This window comes from Phasianus colchicus, chromosome 6, assembly GCF_987193195.1.
Source record: "Phasianus colchicus chromosome 6, bPhaCol1.hap1.1, whole genome shotgun sequence".
In the NCBI taxonomy this organism is placed as follows: Eukaryota; Metazoa; Chordata; class Aves; order Galliformes; family Phasianidae; genus Phasianus; species Phasianus colchicus.
This window is the reverse complement of record NC_143441.1, coordinates 16420292-16441568: the sequence shown is the minus strand read 5'-3', so window position 1 is coordinate 16441568 and position 21277 is coordinate 16420292. Positions and strand designations below refer to the sequence as shown.

Genomic DNA, 21277 nt, shown 5'->3' with positions numbered 1-21277 from the left:
ACAAAATATGTTCAGTACCTTAAAAAGTAAATGCATCCAGATATGGAGCCCTTGGTTGAGGAGAGACATGGACTGGTTGGAGTGCATCCAGAGGAGGGCCACATAAATGATCCAAGGGATGGAGCACCTCTCCTATGAGGACAGGCTGACAGAGCTGGGGCTCTTCAGAATGGAGAAGAGAACGGCTCCAGAAAGACCTGAGAGTGGCCTTTCAGTGTGTAAAGGGGAGCTTTAAGAAGGAAGGGGATGGATTCTTTGGCAGGGTCTGTAGTGCTAGGAGTAAGAGAGATGGTTTCAATCTAAAAGAGGGAAGATTTACACTGGATATAAGGAAAAAAGTTTTTTATGATAAAGAGGCATTCTGGATGGGGCTCTGAGCAACCTGATCTAGCTGTATGTGTCCCTGTTCATTGCAGAGGGGTTGTACTAGATGGCCTTTAACAGTCCCTTCCAACTCAAACAATTCTATGATTCTATGCAGAGATACACTGTGGGAAAAGACTGATGCTTTTCTGATGAAAAGACTGATGAAGTTGTAGAAGTTGTTTTCACTGCAGAGCTAAATTGCAATCCATGCTGCATAATTGACTCTTGCACTCTCTTGAACAAAATCTTTTGCATAAAAAACACAGAAATGCCACTTAAACTCAGTGCTGTAGCACAGTGGACTCCAGAGCTGAACAAATTTAAATGCTCCCTGTCTCTAGTGGGACTTCCACACCAATTGGTGAGTATAATTGGGTATTTGTGCACTGTAGATCTCTACTTAACCATGGGAAAAATCCTGTTGCAGGACCTAATTCTGTTCTGTATAGAAGGAAAACAGGTAGCTGCCTTATACCAGATACCAGCTTACAGATCACAAATCTCAGCTGGGATGCATCCCATCCAGTAATAACAATTCACATTTTAGTGAAAAAATTATTAGTGTTTACCTGGGATAGTTACAACTTTTGACATACATACGACTACTGCAAAAAGGAGTGGTAAAACTGAAAAGTGCAACTAACAGAGAGAGACCTCTTCCTCGGGGGCACACAACTCACCATTTCCCTAGGAATCCCTATGGATTCCATTCCTCTCTCACAGCAGTGAGAACCTACTGTCTGTCTGTCATGTCCTTTTGTCTTTATTACCTTTTTCAAATCTCCATGAAATGGGAGTTGCTGCTAAGACAGTGACTGCTGTGCCACAGCAACCCTTATCAGAACAGATATGTTCTTATGTTGTGAACACATGAATTGGTTTTCTCTCCGTTAAATATTCTCCTAGGATTACTTCTGTGGTTTATTTGTTGTTGTTGTTTATTTGTTTGTTTGATTGATTTTTATAATCTATTTGACCTTTGCAGATCCAGATTATCCCATGGCAATAAGTTTCACAGTTTTGTTACCACTGTATGAAAACCTACTTCCTTCTCTTGATTTTGATCCTATCACCTGTAAATGACAATTTGGGCAACTCAGCTTTTAAACTGTGAAAGACAGGAAAGAATCACTCCATATTCATTCTTTCCACGCCATTACTGGTTTCATATTATATTGCCAACAGTTTTTTTGTAACCAACTTAAAGTACCCTGAGCTTATCCATTTTCTTCTTCTGTGGAGCCACTCCTCATTTTTGTTCTCATGTATTTTCATCATCGCAATACTTCCCACTTCCACAGGTGTTTTTTTTTAAGAGCATAAACAGAATAATGCAGTTTTCAAAATACAAATCAGATTTATAAATCTGGATCTGGAAACTGCATCATAGCTATAATTGCATCATGATTTCTGCGTTATTCTCCATTTTCTTCTTCTAATATTTTTCTGTGTTATTCTCCATTTCCTTCTTCTAATACTTTGTTTGCCATTGCTGAGCAGTAATCTAACATTTGCATACAGTATCACTCCAGGAACTCAGGCACCTCCTTCTGTAGTTGTTATGACTTATTCAGAGCTGCATTTGTATAATTAGAATGAGGATTTTTTTCCCCCTTGGGCATTACCTTGCATTTAATGTTGAATTTCTTCTACCATTTATTGCCAAATTGCTCTGTATTGAAAGAACTTTCTGCACCCCATTGTAACTGGCTCTTAATTCACATCATCTGATCTTAACTCCTCACCATTTACTTCTTTTCATTAATTTACTACTTCTAAAACTCAAAGTGTAAAATAACATAGGTCTGAGCATGAAACCTTGAAGAGCACCTCAAAGTCAAATAACTCCCCTGTGAAAATGGAACACAACCATTTCATTCTCTACCCTAATTTCTAAAGTTTATCTCTCAACTATATATTAATGCCTGAGAAAATGTATCTGATGCTTGTTTTCCATAGCACTTTGGTGAAGGATCTTGCAGAAGGTTTTTGGAAATGCATCAACACTGAATTAACCAAATAATTATAGTTTGCATTCTGATTCTTTCAAAGAACTCTGCTTATTTGTACATCATATCATACCTTTACAAAAGCCTTATAAACTTTCTCTTTTCATATCATGGTTGGCTCTAAATCTGCTCATTTTTCATCACAGTTGGTATCAGCTTACTCTGTGCAAGGCTCAGGTTTATTGGTATATAATTCCTGAGATCCCCCTGAATTTAAAAACAAAAGCGATGTCATATTTGTCACATTCCATTCCTTTGGAACAGAGGCCAAACCAAGTGTTGAGTTACATCACAGTTAATAATTTGTCACATATATCAGGCTTCCTTTAGAAGTGTTTTGAGAACCTGATCTAATCTAGGTGATTTGTTACCATTTGGTTCTATCTAATCTGAAATTGCTTCTCTGACACTTCAATTTGAGATAATTTCTTTGACTTGGCCCCATAAAAAAGGTTTTGCTGTGGAGACCTGCCTAAGCTTGCCTATGGTGATCTTTAATGTGAAAAATTTATTTTGCATTTTTGCTCTAGGCTTATCTTCTTTAAACGCTCCTTTTATATTCCAAACATTAGAGAATGCCTATAAAGTGTCTGGCACAACTCACACTTCTGATGTGTTTAGAGAAAGTTTTCATATCCATTCTTATGCTTATCACAAGTTATTCCTGAAAATATTTTTGGCCCACTTTATAAGGAGTTTATATTAAATGTGGAAGAGTTTCTGTTCTTTTCTGTTTTTCTCATTTCAACATAATTTCCACTTTTTGAAGACTGTCTTTTATTTCTAACTGCCTCTTTCACATTTCTGTTTAATCATGCCAGCTTTCTGTGTGCGTGTGGTCCTTCTAAAGTCTTTTCTGATAAAGAGTAAAGGTTTGCTCTCAGTCTTGAGACCAGTATCTTTAAACAACTAGTATGCCACCTGCAAACTTTTTACCCTTTTGGCTTTCCTTTTTAATTCCTCTATAATAGCCAGGATTTGCATATTTCAATAATACATTTGAATACACTTGAGCCTGATAATATACAGGAGATACATATTCTTTGATATTGTCTTTTGGTTTCTAGGCAAATCCTCATAAGGTAGGAATTTCTTTTATATTATGATTCCTAATAACATCTGTGTGTTGTTAGACTCCCTCAGCCCCTTGCTTTGTTTCTCGGAGGAATTCAAAAGCTTGTCAATAAAACAAGTATCAATCAGATCTCAGATAATACAGCACAGAGCAAACCACCTTCCTGCTGCCCTAAGCCCTACAGAGTAGGTTGGCAGAGCCAGGCCTGATGTAGGCTTGCTCATAGGGCTCACAGTGAGCACTGTGAATGCCACATGGGGCACACACAGACCTGGAAAGCAAGGCCCCCACCTTCCACTTATGTCTGCCTCTGGGTGCAGCTTTATATGAATGCACGTTTACAGTTAGCTGCACAGTGGGTTTTTTTTGGTGTACAGGAGGAAAATTAAAAATGTTAGACAACTAAATATTGCTGGACCCCTGGCATTACCAACAAGTACAATTCAGAGATGTTCATTTCAAGAAAAGTAGCACCAGCTGAAGCAAATAAATAAAAAGAATGTGGGATCACAAAATTAACTATCACATAGTGAATTCTTATGGATTTGCTAAGCAAAGTGAAATAACTTCAGTTCATGAAGTCTTACGAAGCACTTCTGCTGAATGTGAGTCACATCCAGATTTCAAGACATTTTCTCTCCCAAATAAACTGCAAGACCATTAAAATTAATAACTGATGATATAGAAAGATAAAATTTTGATACAAGAGAGCTGCATGCATACTAGTAAGAAAGGGAGGGAAGAAAATGGAAATGCAAACAAAAATTCAGCAACAGGAGCATTCATCATACTCATTGTGGGCATGTCAAACATTTTCTCTCCTGCACTGCCACCCGGTGGTACGCTGTACAAAAAGCTGGTTCTCATCCGACTGATTTTAGCAGTGTTTGTGCTAGGAAGGCTTCTAACCTCCAATTCTGTTTCTCACAGCTTACTGTGTTTAAGTTTTTGGAATGGCTTGATTGCTGTTTTTCTAGACATAGGTTTTTTTAATTTTAGTGCACATTATATTTTAGTTATACCTACATTTATTTTTAAAAGCCTTGCTTCCTGAGGCCTAGTCTTTATATGCACGCAATCACCAGATAAAATAATAAAGTTATGTTCTTTTAGGAAAATACGTAAAATCTTTTTTCACTGTTAGTTACTAAAATTTTTTTTCCATCCAACAAAAAAACTCTATAAAAAGGAAAAAAAAAATGGCACATTTCAATTTCTAGAAAATAATCCTTGTCATGATGAAACGTTTGGGAAAAATGCAATTTTGGACATAAGACCATAGCTCAGAAAGTTTTCTTCCCTTCTGGTGGAAGCAGCAAAGGAAACGTTTGTCTTGCCTGCTGTAGAAGAAAGTGCATTACATCTCCGAGAGCAACTTACACCTGCCATCTTGTCACTGGCTGACTCTCACTCCAGATGTACAGCAGCAATCAAGAAGAGAGCTTGAGGAAGTCTCAGGAGACCTATAAAGTCAACAAAATGGCTTATGACCTCTTTTTTGTTCAATATTTCATGACGTATAAAGAAAATAACAAAGCACTGAGGTTTTCCATTTGATTTTCCATTTAAAAGATAGATACTGCAAGAGTGTAAGGTTTATCACATCAGGGAAATGGGAGAAGTGTAATTCAGTTGAGATGTTTTTCAGCTCAGGCTGTTTTCAGCTCTTCAGATTGTTCCTTTATTTTTGTACAATTAATTTGTGTATCTAGAAAGGAAAGTTCAATATCCCCGTTTATCTCAGAGAAGAGAATAGAGAACACTCTCACCTCAGACCTCTGGGTAATCCACATGTCCTCCATGACAACAAAGCAAAACAAGCCTTGAAATTTTAATGTAAATATTTAGGTAGGTGAGAGTACTTTAACAAAATGATGCTGTTCAAATCAAAGCTTTTGTTGGTGCAGTGAAAAATCCAAGTAGTTCAACTAATCACATTATTTTATCACTGCCACATTTATGGTCCTTATGTTATTATCAGTGAAAATGCTGTAGGGTAATACAGGGTTAGTACAGCATCAGACTAAATTGGCTTCTGTGTCAGATTAAGAATTATCTGGAAATCTGCCTCAGCCTCATCTTGCTCAATTCCTTACACTCCCATTTCATCCAGTTTACATTCTGAACAGGATATTCTGCTTCTGTCACTTGTATTCCTAATGCTTTTGAGTTCAAAATCTTTCTGTGGGAGCTGCTCGGTGTGTCTCTTCTGCCTAATTTAACCGTAGTTTATATGGCTATAAGATAAAGATATTTTATACCTCACTAGTCAACTGTAAACTATTACAGTAAATCGTGTTATTTTCACAAGTTTGGTAACAAGTGCTAGCTGGCATTATAAGTGTGGAAGTAACACTTTTATTTCCACTTTCCTGCTTTCATCATTCACATTTATATCTTCAGGGGAAGAAGGATACTTGATGTCACATTGAGGAGTGTCTCTCTACTACATTTAATTCCTGGGCTGGGAAAAAAATATTGCCTAAATACAAAAGGTCACAATTAAAGTCTCCAGTATAAATGTACCACTCCCAATTCCTCTGTTTTATTAAGCCTTAACAGCATCTGACTGAAACAGAACACTGTCCTGAGGCCACAAGGAACATTTTCTCAAGCACTGCTTAAGACTGTTTCTCTTTGTTTTCCTTCAGTTGCTTTTTTGAGCTACTATAGCAATGAGGAGAGGAGCTGTGTGCTTGTACCTAGTGTTCACCTACTCACATTTACACCAGCAGCTAGTTCCAGAATGATTTAGGTGAAAGTTCTATAATTGCAACCAACCCACATTTAGACCTGGCTGTGTTTCCAGGTCAGAGAAGTATTTTTAAGTTAAAAAAAAAGCAAAATGCAGATTCCAGTAAGGAAGAGAAATAAAGGATACACAGTGCAAGGAAAGGCAATTCCTTGTTGTTTCCTATCACATTCATGATACAATTTCTCCAGCAAAGAGTCACAAATTCATTTTAACACAAAAGAGACAAATTGCATTTGGCATCCTAAACCTGCTTCCTCCAAATTCAATGAGCCCAACTGTGTTTGGTATGCTAAGCTCCCTTTTTGCTGCTAAAAACCAAGATCTGATCATTCTGCAGGTGGGATATTCTTTCACTTTTTGGGTGTTCCACGATTGCTCAGTGCAAAAGTTCTGCAAATGGTACTTATGTGAATATCTGAAAGCGTATCAATGGTTCTGATTCACCTCAGTGGCATTTGGAGTATCTATATTCAAAATAAAGGATAAACAGAATATGGACAGTTGTCTCACAACAAAAATTTTGTTCTTGAAATAAAATCAAGGTTTGGAATTTGCTATGTCAGAATCGCTCAGAAAAATATCTTCTAGAAATTAATCTTGGCAAAAACATTCCCGAATTTAATATCATTCAACTATTACATTCCAAACAATATGCTCCATGTTTTCAAAGGTGCCAGAGCTCTGTTGCTCTCCAAACACAAAGAGAAAGCAACGCCCTAAAAGCTATCAGGCTGAAGCACAGACGGTGAATGCAGCGTATTTGTGGGGTGCTTGGAGACAAATGAGATTTGGCGTAGTGGTGACTCATTTAATTGCACAGCTATCACAAGATAATGTGATAGTATTAACATAAGTAACTATGTGCTACAATTATTCCTCTCACAGTGTTATATGTTAGCATTTATGATAGTGTTCAACACTTCCAGCTCATAAAACAAATCCTGAAACAATTCTCACTGAAATTACTTTGGAAGTATTCTGAATGAGCTATTGGGTTTTGTTTGTGCATGGTGCTGAGCTGGTGGTCTCTCACAGGGGTAGGAGTGGGCAGCTCGGTGCCCAGAGCTCGCAGCAACAGCACTGCCAGGCCACCAAGAGGAAAGTCTCGAAGCAGGCATTCCCAAGCAACAGCACACACCAACAGTGGAGCACTAATGCTGCCAGAATACAAAAATGCAAAAGGAGGTGTGCTGAATTGCAGCTCTTGGCCATACAGAGTTTGAAAGCTGGGCTCTCTTAAAGAAGATAGGGAACATTTGACTACTGAATGCTGCTGGGGTCTGTGGAATCTACACGTGCCAACTTTCTGGAGCAAATGAGGCACAGTTACATCCTGATTACAGAGCAAAGTGTGTAGGGTGGCAAATGCTGGTGATGCATTAATTGCATTTTCTATGCGTCTTGCAGTCTCTCTTGAGTAAAGTAACAGAACAAGGGCACAGAGAAAAGAGAAGTAGCAGAGCTGAAAAGATTAAGACAAGCAGAGCAACAGCAAGTAACAGTAGGTGGCAATAAAGTATCTTCTCCATTTTCTTGGTTTTAACAGCAATTGATGCCTTGATTTCTTATTTTCTCAAGACTTCAAGCACAGACTTCCTTTGGTATCACTTGGTCAGTCAGTCTCATTTCCAAAGCCTAAATGATGAATATGAGGCACATGCTACAGCAAGGGGGTAGGAGCCATTTGCTAACAGGGATGAAAGCTCATCTCTAGATGCAGACCCCTCTCAGCACCTGACTCTGTGCAATGACTGTGCCCTGTGATACAGCCCATAGGGAGGTGAGATGGACACAACTATCACACTGGGATTGTGTCCCTGAGTTTTTAATACCAATTTTTATTGACTTCCCATTTGAAGTCAAGCACTCTCTTGAGCCTTCTGACAGTAACTTTTATTCATCTGCTATGGACTTCAGACATATCTGATGGAGATACAGAGGCTGTAAAGATGTTCCTGCAGGTATCAAGAAAATAGGTGGCTACATGTAGGAGTATCTCATCAGAGCCCTTAAGAGAGAGTACACGAAGCACAAGTTTCTTCTTTATCACACACAGTGAAATTGCATAGCAAGTTTGAGTGCACAAAACCTTCACTTTGTCATGGACACTGCAGAATCCGGCCAGGAGGCACAGCCAGAAGCCCTGAGCTTCTCTCTGCCTACACAATTAGTTGTGCAAAGAAGCTGTTTTCAGCCCAGCAGGCTATACTATTTTGATCACTCACTGGCTGCTGTCCCACTAATTGAGTAACAGCAGATAGAGGATTGTCTGCTGACATTCATTGCATCCGACTCTATAATAGCCAAGGGCTCATCAAAATAGTCACTGTGAAGAACACCCAGGCAAATCGTTTCTAAGCTGGATAGGTAGCAAAGGATCTTGGAAGACGGTATAACAGAAAAGGACAGTGGTTATGCCTGGGTTTGGCCTAATTTTGGTAACATGTGTGTTTGGATAACATTTTTAAAACATTCTTCATTTACTCCCTGAATTATAGTGGGTTCTAACCCATGTCTTCACCTTCTTAAAATGACATCTGAATGGTGATATTACAAATTTAAACAGGCAGTCATATGTAAATCAGTTAATAGAGCATTCCCTTTGGTAGTTTGGCATGCATTATTCAGCTCTGGGTATCTTCTTTTTCCCCTGCGGGCTGCAGCCATGATTAAAATGTTACTTCAAAATGAATGTCTCCACAGAGACAAAGATGGATTTAATATATAATGGATTCTCTCTCACCAAGCTATTAAGCAAGGAAGTTACCTCAGCATGAAGATTTCATTACATCTCAACAAAGGTACTCCATTGCCATCTCAAAGATTCCACCAGGCCTAGATGGATTAAAGCTCAGGATCTCTTCAGAGAATATTCTCTTTCAAAAATAAAATAAAATAAAATAAAATAAAATAAAATAAAATAAAATAAAATAAAATAAAATAAAAATCCAAAGACATAACAAGGTGACCTCCTTTCTGTTAAGGTTTCCTGTGGAGATGACTGTCAGTGCACACACATACCAAGTTTTTAGAAAAATACAGTTTATTAGTCTTAGGAACACAGTCTGGAATGGTATAAAGTCTGCAAGACCACTATGCGCAGTGCTGTTCAACGTGAAGTTCTCAACCACATGTTTTATTAAGAAGGTCTCTGTGGTTCACTGGCACAGAGTCAGGCTCCCTTTTAGAGCACCAGATGACTCAAAGGCTTTGGGGTCAGCACAGCACAGTACTTAGAAGAGGAATTTGGACCACATGGTTTCAGATCACAACTTGTATTTTGGTACTTTCTGCATAAGTAATAAACTGCATTCCAGCAAAGCTGCCTATGGACGCTGCCTAGAGAGATGCTTCAAACAGACCGTGGTGCAATTAACTACAATCCAAACGGTGGGATATGGTGGTTAAACAGAAATAAATCTCCATATATTGCCATTCAGGTTTAAGCATAGCTGTTTTCTTAATCTAACCAGAGGAAAAATAAGTCCATGGCCATGTTCCTTTCTTCTTTCCTAGAACAGGCAACAATTGACTGCAGTGAGCAGAGCAGCCTCAGGAGATGTCCTAAGCTGCAGAAACTCATCACCTCCTTGTCTCTGAAGAAACTCCTGCCTGCACTACTACTGCACACAAAAGAGACTGATTTTTCAATGGTTCAAGTAGAAGTCAAGGTTATTTTCTCCACATAGCATCAATACAAATAGTCCTAGATTAGAGCAAGCAAACGCAAGTATGACTGTTTAATTCCTTGAATTCCAGGTTCCTTCCTAACTCTTCCATTAGTCCTTGCAGCAGTGCAATTACAGCAAATTCAGTGTCTGCAGTTTTGACAGTAAGTTATAACACAGCTGATTACTAAGCACACATTTTTATGTGTGATGGTCACACAGAAATTCCCAAGGACTGCTCTTTAAATATCTTTAAATACTCCAGTCTCTGTCAGAATTGCTGATGTCTGTACAGATCGTATATAAAGCATAAAAAACGCGCAAAAACAAAGGAATATTTAAGAAAAAAGCAACCTTGTATTTGTCTTCACAAATTGAAATATGAAAACTCTGAAAAACACCTTGAATTACAATGGGTGAAGTTCTTTGAGCTTATAGCATGCAACATCAAATCACTTCATTGCATTTTTCACAGAATCACAGAATCACGGAAACACCAAGGTTGGAGAAGACCTACAAGATCATCCACCTCTCACCAATAGTTCTCATAAACCACATCCCTTAACACAAAATCCAAATGTTCCTTGAACAACTCCAGGGTCGGTGACTCCACCCCCTCCCTGGGCAGCCCATTCCAGTGCCTGACCACTCCTTCAGAAAAGTAGTATTTCCTAACGTCCAGCCTAAATCTCCCCTGGTGCAGCTTGAAGCTGAGAAATAAAACTATGTAATAAAAACAATCAATCTCAAAAATTGTAAAGTTACATAATCAAGGTTTTAGGAGATTTATTTGCCTGGGTAAGTTACCCAGGCAAATAAAGGTGATGGAATACAGCTGAGGTTGTTTTTATTTTCACTCTATGTTAAACATGAAACTTTTCTTCTTAGATCTGAAGTTAAAGGGCTGTGAGTGAAGCCAAACTAATATGAGACGATTTCCCTCAGTTACCAAATACACTTGGTCTGGGTTTGCTTTCCATTGGCTTCTGTCCGTGCTTTACTAAACAGATGTACTAGAAGATCTCGGGGGAACATTTTGACCTCAAAATAAGGTAGAATTTGCATTTCTGCCTGGGTCCAAAAATTTTTACTTAGAAGAGACAATACAGAACCACATGAATGGTGGTTCAAGCAGATAATCAAAATAAGCTAAACTGACTCCAACTATGTAAAATTTGATCTGCAGGTGAGGAAACGATAAGTCTAACAATCCACGGTTCTTCTGGTCTACTTACACACAGTAAACGAGTACAGAGATGGAGACAAGGGCAAAGTTCAGCACTGCACAGTTGTAGAAATAGATCTGCAGAGAAAATGCATTAGTCAAAAAGTTATGCTACTGATGAAACCCAGCTCAGTTATTTATCCAGATTTGTATTGCAAGCAATGTTGCAGAGGCCCATGAGCAGTCCAGAAATAGTCCCTCAGCTAAACTGGGGAGAGATCTGGATTAGCGTAGCTACCGCTCAGTTAGCAACTAGCATGTGTGATACAGCTGAAAGACAAACGGGTGAGATTAAAACTAGCAGTCTGTGGGACAGCATGGGGCAGCTGTGGGCAAGTGAGCCAGGGTCTCTGGGGCTGAGGCAGACTGCATGATCTGGCAGGGAAAACGGATTAAATGTAAAGGTAGGTGTGATCTAGGGTGGTATCAAGGTTTATAGAGCTCTCTGAATGACTACAGATAGAGATTTAAATACTAATGCATTCTTTGTTTATTTTGTTCAGTTGTAAAACAAGAGTATCTATAGAGATAAATGCATATTGTTCTTACAAAACTTTCTAACTAAAACATTTTCTGTCATGGCTGGAGAGAAAACAGATCAGTAGCCTTAAGTAATAATATCCTGAGCTCCAACAACACGTTCCTTTCAGTAAAGTATGTAACCAGGATCCTTGCACATTACCTAGGAATAGTTTGGTGACTCCTATAAACAATAAGCTCTGTTTCCACCTACAAAAAAAAAAAAAGAACTCTTCATGTCAGTGGTAATATGATTGTCCAGAAATACCCTCGTTCTCATCTCATTTTGTTTTACTGTAAATGTCGCTAAAGAAAGAAGAAATCGAGTAATTTTTATCTGAAAGGATATTAAATGCACGATCTTTCATTTGTCAAAATTACTAATACCAACAGCAGCCCAGCTGGATTTCCTCTGTTCCCAGAGGAAGACTAAAATTAGGATGAATTAGATCTCTTCCATACCATTGTACCACTTCTGCCTGTAGGAGAACGTGGGAGGAAAACTGTTAATGCTGAGGCCAATTTATTGTTTATGTCATATATTTGCATGCTTAATTAATGTAAATTACCAGCAGCTACAGAAGTTTATACACAATCACAACACTGCCATTTCTGTAGCTAGAACCTCCAGGAGAAAAACATGGCCTGTTTATACCCTCACTATATCAACAATAGCAATTTCCAAGTTTTATTAATTTATTCTACTTTTGGAATTAGGAACCAGGCAATAATTATTTAAATAGGGAAAAAAAGAGATTATAATGAGGCTCAGACTCGGGCAGATGGAAAACAGTCCTTGTTCCCACTGAGCAAAACATGAGTAGGTCTGTTTTCTGGGCATGCCCTGGAAAACAATATTGCACTGTGCAAAGAAGCCGTTTCGGTGGTATTGGCTTTATTAAAAAAAAAAAAAAAATCCTCATTTTCTAAAAACAACACGATGTGAAAGAATTTCCAAGTACAAAAACTCCCAGACAAAGACCCGATAATGGAAGCCGTGACAGGGCTTTGCAAAACAAGCCCAGTGTGCGCAGCACTAGAACGAAGCCCGCGATGATTAGACTTCTGAATAATCAGGCAAACAGCCCGCACTGTAACAAGCACTGTTTATGGGGCTGAAGCAAACACCGACAAGTTTCATTCACATGCCTCAGTAAGCGCAAAAACACTTGTAACAAGGAGCCTTGCAGACTGAGCAATTAGGGCTGTGGAAGCAGCCGCTGCCCTAGGAAGCTCACAAGCTCGGTGAGAGGCAGCGAGCGCTCGGCCAAGCCGGGACGCGCGAGGGATGGCTCACAGCTCCCAGACAGGCAACAATGGCAAGAGCGGCCCTGACTGCGGCCGCAGTTCCCATCCAGCTGCATCAGCAAAATGTGCCCCAAAGGTCTGAGCAGAATTACATAAAAGTCATGCGAATGAAAACCCCACAAAAAGTAGCGCTGAACATCAGAGAGTTTCTAAAGCTGTTGCAGAAGGTATAATTTCAGTAAACAGCGCTTTGTTGGCCTTATGACAAAACTGTAACATAAACTATCCCAGCTGCAGCAGCTGAGATGCAGGTTTGTGCTTGTAGTAAAAGTGAATGCACGAGGCATTACGTGGATCTAGAAGTATGCATATCATGTTGATCCCCTCACAGATACGTTTACTCTGTGTAAATACAGACCCACTGCATTGCTCCCCAGACCCTTCTGTGCCACACTTTTTTTAAGAACAAAATTCTCCTCAGCACAACCTCCTCAGGGCTTTGTTTTATGGAGGGATACCACCTAATAGGGCTGTAGCCATGAAGGTGTTACCGTGGTATAGCTGCTAGAACCCTTCCCATTTTCTGGCGTCACTGCCAGTGCCTGGGTGTCTCTGTAGCCCCATAGGGTTTTCATGCTTTTGGCCAGCTGGGCTTGGTCCCACCACACTTCAAGGGAAAGGCTCACCCTGGTCCCAGGATACAAAGGGTAGGAGCACTGAGCTGTCCAAGCTTACAGCTCTCCTACGCAAGAAACACATCGTGCTCCCATGTTTAGCTAAAGGAAACCCTACAACCATTTCTGCTTCGATACTTCTGTCACGGCTGATTGCAGTAAAAAGCTCCTTTTCTAGGTCATGGACTTCATGGGCTGCACATGACATATAACCCTTTTCTAGGGCCACCTTCTTTGGATCACCTGCTCTCTTATTGTAGGCTCTTTTCATAGAAGGGATGAGCTACGCTAAGTGCACTTGCAAAGCTTCAGACAGTATTAAATTAATTGTCCTGAAATGCATGTAGCTGTTTGTACCTTACATGCTGTAATAAAATTGATTGTTCCTATGGTGTACCTTTGTGTCATCCTTTTACTACCAACTCCTTCTGTTTCCGAAGCCCCAGCTGCTCTGACATCTTCAGATCAGCCTGCAGCTTGTGGCTGACCTCCTTACACTTATGGCTTAGCGTCTTGTGTGAATTTGACTGTGTCAGAGATCACACGATACAGGAAGACACAAACAGCTGTGCAGAGACGCCTGCTCTTTGTTCCATGTTTTAACATCGCCGAGTCCAAAAGGACTGGGAAATCCTGAATGAACACAGACTGCAGTTAGCTGGAACAACCATCACTATTGTGCTTGCTTCATCTTTGTGACAGAATCAGTGTCACGTGCCTCAGGAAGGTGCTCTGCTGAGCACCAGGCAATCTGTGGGTCAAAAAAGATTGCTGCGTGTCAGAAGTAGGAGGCCCCTTGCCTGTAGACTAGACAAAATTGTTTGCCACTTAAGAGATGCTACTGGAATTCAATAATTGTTTCTGTAAGGCAATTGTATATTCTAAATACAACCAAATCAAATAAAACTGGTTTATAATTAACCCACTTTCTTTCCTTACTATGTATTTATGTTTCTGTGCTCAATTTCTGTGCTAGTCAAGACACGCCTCTCTTGAAAATCACTGCACTTTGCGACTCCTGCTTCTTCTGTATGCAATTACACAAGAATTTGAAGTTAAGTTTACAACCCCCCTTTAGGGACCCAAGGCTAGATCTCTTTTTCCAACTGAACTGGTTGGTCCAAGAGAAAATTTAACCCCCTACCTGTAAACTCTGTCATTTCAATCATTCCAAAATATTTTATATGTGGATTTATGTCTTCAAGCCTTTAAAATATTGTTCTTTGCTACAAGCTATTAGGAACTGCCAAGCAAAAAGCAGGTCGTTCAGCTATGTTTCTGAACTGTTGATGCTTTCTATTCAACTTCAAGGACGTATTTTTTTCTTTCATGTTAACAATCATTACAAATATTTAACAATCAGCTCACTGTAGTTTATTGCACCTACAGCGTGTGAGATTGGTGTTAATTTCCAAAAATGACATTGCCAGAAGATGGCACCTGCTATACATTTTTGATGCTGCTAAAACAACAAAAGATGTGTAGGCTGCTATAGAACAGCGAGGACACATTAATGATTTTGTCCACTTTGTATTTCAGGGTTTAGAGAGTGGAGGACATATTCATGACACAATGACACTCAGTGACTTTTATAAAAGCAGAATTTAGACACAGTCTTAAATACAACCACAATAAAAATGAAAGTCTGGTGCATGATTGTCAGGTATTACAGAACAATCATTTCCTTTAATCCATAGTTACTTGGAATTTCTATTGCCCCACTCGCAATTATCTGCTGACTTTTCCCAGTTTACAAAGATGAGCATGTTTTGAACTTTTTTTTTTTCCCCTTCAGAGCAGTTAGAGTGACAAAAGGAAGAAGAAATATGAAAAGATTAAAAGTGTCAGAAACATGATCATTTTTACTTCACTCAGTCACACAAATGGAGGATTCTTTAGAATGGATCTTTCCATTGGTACCAAACACCCATGGATACATTCAATTATTGCTGCAGGTGGGCTGCGACCATTGAAATCTGTACAAATATTTTCATTTTCACACCAATTTTTTAACATCTAGGGGATACTTAAACTTTGAGAGTGAAGCTTTTATTGCAAAGAGGATTAATTGTTTCTGGAAAACTTTGAGTTAGCAGGGAGACAGAGAGGTTTCAGGATGTCAGCATCTATGAGATCTGAGGTGAAGCTACAGGAATTAATGACTTCCCTGTTTGCTTGTGTGTGTCCTGCATACTCGTAAGAGCTTTCAGTAAGGAGAGGGCCATGGGCAGGTCAGGAGGCTTTGGGAAATACAGTTCTTACTAAGTGCTATTGGGAGGGAAGAAGATCTGCAAATCAATCTTCCGGGGATACCTTGAGATCTGTGAGGTTTTTCTTGCAGAGATGCAAATGCTTGAATGACTCAGTCTGTTACTCACTTTCAGGGAAAGCAGAAATCCATTAGCAATATTTTCTAACCTATTTTTTTTTCCCTAAATAAGTATTTTCTACACTGTTACATTCAGAAGAAAAATATCAAATAGTGGTGGAGAGCAAGAAAGAAATTTTTGGGACTTGGTTGGATTGTACAATTTAAATGGCATGCCAACAGGCATTAGGTCTGCAAGGACTTGTGTTATGCAGAAGGCTCAGGAATACAGCCAAGTTGAACCCTCTTTGCCAGCTTCAAATTTTTAAAAATAAGAGGAAGTTACAAGAAATGGTTCTTCACTGTCTGCTGCTGTTGCTGTTCAGAAGCAGTAACTCAATCTCCCCAGTTCACAGAATCATAGAATCATAAAGGTTTAAAAGACTACTAAGATCATCTATTCCAACCATCAAATAGTCCAAACTTCGAACCATTGTTCTCCCAGATCCAGACATGAGGTTTTGTCCTCTAAACTACCACTGCCTCCAGGGCTCTGGAATCACCATATATGTATATATTCTTGATTCTTAATTTCTGCTTATGTTCTAAGGTTTCATGTGACCTCTTAGATTTGCTGGGTTTTTGCAGTATTATTTCAAAAGTTTTTGTACAGTCAGAATTAGTATTTTGTATTACTTTCATTAAAATAGTAATTTATTCCTTTCAAGTCACTACTTCTAGATGCTGGCATTTCCTCACTACATTAGGACAACTACTTCAATGGAAAAGACCTCGGGCTCTTTTTTAATGCAAGGAAAATCTGTGAACTAATAGTCAAAAGAGTTTTCATTAGAATCCATGTATATTAAGAGGCTAAAACATTCAAATTAGTAGACAAGGCAATCTTCCTAGGGGGGAAACAACAACGCAAACATTCATGCTATGAGGAGCACACAAACATGGGAAAACATTGGACATTTGGCTTTAACAATATACTGAAAATAAACTAGCTCAAAATGTCAAATGGTGAATATCTGAAAATACTGAGCCATTTATAAGCTCTTCAGTAGCACGGTGGGCTTAGATACCACATCAGAAGTGTATAGAATGTGAAGTGGTGCAGTTTAACACTCTATTAGGAAGGTCTCACGCGTAATTCCTACCTGACATTGCTCAAGATAACACAGCCAATTAGCAATAAGGCCAAAAAAATAGTACAAATATTTTGATTTCCTGTCCCCCAAGTCACTTATTTAATCACTGTTACTTCTCAGACTAATGGCAATTTGCTTTTATATCTTCCATTTACAAGCCTTTGAGCATGGGCACCTGTCTATTTTTTCTACTTTGACCCTGGGGAAATTGAGATTTGTCTCAAGCAATGTAACTACTTGTGAGCAGTTTAAGAAGTAACATTGAATCCCAATTTTCAGTCCAGTAATTGTTGTGATTAAATGATCACTGACACAGATAGGAATCCAAACAGGCCTGCAATCTTTTCTTAGGGCAGAATGAACAAATATCAGAGCAGATTCCTTTACATTTATATTTCATGTGTAGATGTGCATTCACGTTCTTTCTTTGGGCGTAAGGGTCAGTCTCCTTAAAAAAGTAGCTCCAGAGCCCTTGATGTAAAGAGATATTTAACTAGTCACTTCAAGTGCTAATCAGAATACTTATGTGTTAATTGATTATTAAAACCATAACCACATCTTTATTGTCATTGTAATTGACAGTTCCTTTCTATACCAAACAGACATACAATTTGCGTATTCATAAAACTCAGTGGGTGCTCTTCTAAAAGTCAACCAAGTTTAATAAACATAACAAAAAATAGCTTATTAAATGCAAATTAAAGCTGGGAAGCAGCAACTGAAAATTCACCCTGGTTCATGTTCTTGGGTTACTTCATCAAGGATTATTTTTCAAAACAAGTCTACAAGAAAGACTTTTAAAAAACAGCCCCAGCGTGTGATGGGGAAATGTGAACACCAGAGTGATAATCACTGTGTCACTTACAAGTAATGCTCTGTAGAGTAGCTCACTTATATCAATCCAAGTGTTCTTGGAGACTGCGGTGTAACTAACCTTCCAGTTTTGTAACAGTTCAGGAGTTCTCTATAGGAAAGTCATATTTTAAATGTAATAAATCTCTGCATTACTCTTTACTTATTGACAAGAGGGAAAGTCCTCTCACAGATGAATGTCTAGATAAATACCTAAGAAGACCAAGCATAAATTGCAGATCTACAGTGGAAGAAGTCTACATGTAGGAGCTTCCTAAGGATCTGTACTTTTCATGATTTTTTTGGAAAGCAGTACAAATCTGGAATGAATAAAATTGCAGGTGATACTATGTTATCTAAAATGGTTAAACATAAAGCTGAATGTGAAATTTATAGAAAGGTATAGAAAGATTTTGCAGTCCTGAGTAACCAGATAACAAAACTGCAGATGAATCACAGTTTCTGACAATATGAGAACTAGCAGGCGTGGAATGAAATTACCAGGTGACAAACAAAACAAGTGAAATACTTTTTCACAAAGCATTTGAGTAAAATATGGAATGCACTCCTACAGTAAAATATAGCCAGCAAAAATACAAAAGGAATCAAAGAGGGATGTTAAATTCATGGAGGATAAGCACTTTGGTGCATAGGCTGCTAGGCAAACGGTGCATTGTGAAATAGAATGAATCACTCTGAGATCCAGAATCATGATGACTGCCTCCATATCACTGAAGGTGTTTGAGTTATGGACCACACTGACAATGTAATGTCCCAAACTCCACAGAATGCCATTATGGGTGTTGCTTTTGCTTAAAATATGAATGAATCAGTAGTGCTCCTACCCATTACCAGCGTAGACCATAAAAAGGTAATCATGTCCTTTGCACCACAGAATGCTCGTATTCCTCTCATACCTTGCAGATCAAGAGGAGGTGGACACTCTGGAATATAACGCTGCCATCTCGAGGTTACAGCAACTCACTGTATTTAACACCTCTGGGTTAAAGACCTGGCTCTGTAGGAGCCGTGGCAGACTGACTCACATCAGGCTCCTAAAACCTAGGACTCTAAAAATAACATTCTGGCTGTTTATTTTTCACAGCCACATAAAATACACGTTGGCTTTCATTATTCACTAGCACTTAGGTAGGATTTTATGCTAAGAGGTTCCCCACTTCCTGAAACAGCCTCTGTCTGGTCTGATTCATTGAGACCTTTTTCTTTCTCTCAATTCATGTTCTTGAGGCCCCTCCTACAGTTTTTATTTTCAGATGCACTGCAGGAGGGTAGGTTGTGGCATACAATTTGTTGTGGAGAGAGCTAGATGGAAGAGTCTCCAGCATTGGTGAGTCCAACCCCTGAGAGGGGCTTCTTGCCTGTCTTGGGAGCACGAGCTGGAGCCTCAGCCTGTTATATAGCTGCTCCAATGCCACACTGTTCTTGGAGCCATCACACTGGCCTGTGGGGTAGCTTTTAATGTGCGAGCACTGCACAACCTTGTGATGTGACATACTAAGAAGCTATAATTTTCATATTGTATCTCCTTACCAATTGTAAATCAGTCATTTTAAGGATGCTTTCCATTCTTGCTTCCCTTCAGGCATCTCTTATTTCTCTCCGGAAAAAGAAAAGATGTAGTTTATAGCTAACTGCAGGACTGAAATGACATATATAATAGCAACAGCAGGCAACAAATGTGTCCCTAAAGTGGCAATATGGTGCCTTTTGTTTTGTTTTAAGACTTTGGAGTGATAGGCAATTTGTCTTTCTGAGCCTTTACTTGAATAGTTACAGGGAATTTAGAAGATGATGTTATGCATGTTCAGTAATGAGGACAGCATGGTCTGACCTAGGCCCTTTGAAAATTGAATGATAGAACAAGACAATCAAGAAAAAATACTGATTACTATGCATAGGGTTATTGGCATTAGAGGTTAACAATAGTTTTTACTTTAATTTTCTCCCTGCAATCCTATCCTTTCTATTAAAGAAGACAAAACAAACACATTATGATCACCAGATATTCTATACAAATCTGAATTCTGCCACATCATGTGGGAAAAAACACAGCCTGAGCGTAATCATTTTTTGCTGTTGGGAAATAAGGTGATTTACAATTCCTAAATATGATGGTTTATATATATCTGATAAAATCCAACTCTTTTGTGTTGCTCTTTAAAAAACTGGTGTTGCCCCTCTGTCCACACAAGTAACACACCTCATTTCTTCAAATCTCTAAAGGGATGCTGAGGATGCAGTAAGAACCTGACAACATCTCAGTGCTCAGACAGAAGGGATACATCTGGCACAGCCTGCTGCAGGCGCAAGGATGCAGCAAGCAGGAGATGGAAGAGACACAGTGTGTTTGATGCTCCCAAGATCTCTCTTCCCTTCCCTTTTACTGAACTCTGAGAGCCCCTCACAGGGACAGGTGTGTGGAAGAGGATAGGGGACAGGACAGCTGAGCACCTGCAGCACTCACTGACTTCAGCTGCAGTTGCATGAGCTCACATTTCTAACATTGTGGTGCCAGGAAAACCGATGCCACAGCACAGATCTCACTGGCAGCTGATCTGAAGAAGGGATGTCTGTCTGCATACCTTCTTGCCAGGAATTTAAGGAGAGGCACACCAGAACCCTGGCAGAGATCTCCTGGCAAGGGATGGGGTAAGAGGTGCAGTGAGCAGCATTGCTAGCTGTGAGCCACCCTTTGTAGCTTTTGCTCATGGCTCACTTGGCAGCCTCCCTGCTGCTTACTCCTCTCAATGACTCCAATTTCACTTTGCTTTCTGCCTCGTTCTTTCTTTCTTTTTTTCCAAACTTCTAAATGCCTCCTTACACCACCCTTTGCTTTTTGAAAGAAAAGTCTGGGGTGATCAAGCTGGGTTTTATGTGCTATTTTTAAACATACACCAAAGCTTCAGCAGTGTCACGGGCGACGTTTTATTAAAATTATTTAGTAAGCTGATTTGGTTTTATTTGTAAATGTTTTCTTAAGGGGACAACTCTCATTAACCAAAGTGCAAAAATTGAAATTAAAACAATAAAATAAATATGAAAACCTCATTAAAATTAATCCCTGAATACAATATTTTGTGATATAAGATCATTTCAACATTCATCATTATTCTAGGCTCCACATGTTTTCAATACTAAACTTCACTAAGATGCAGATGAATTTAAGAACACATCAGCATCTTAGATTAAGATGATTTAGGTGGATGACGTTATTCCTGAGCTGAATGTTCTAAGTGAAAGAAACTACGGGTAAGGATTATACCCCAGACATTTTAAAGGTGAAAATGTCTAAACCATGCATTTAAACCACTTTACTTCTGTCCTCCTTTTCTGGCACAAAGCTATTCAGTCTGCCACCAAAATATTTATTGTATGTGGTCTAAATTAGACTAAACTGGCATAT

General features: G+C 39.1%; 1 long non-coding RNA gene across 1 annotated transcript in view; it reads right to left on the bottom strand.

Annotated features, from left to right (window-relative positions):
- The window catches only part of LOC149917455 (uncharacterized), a 62084-nt gene that overhangs the window by 10033 nt on the left and 30774 nt on the right, over positions 1 to 21277 (bottom strand). The window contains exon 2 of the long non-coding RNA XR_016467720.1: positions 4831 to 4913. This is a non-coding gene — a long non-coding RNA (uncharacterized LOC149917455). The remainder of the gene's footprint in view (positions 1 to 4830; positions 4914 to 21277) is intronic.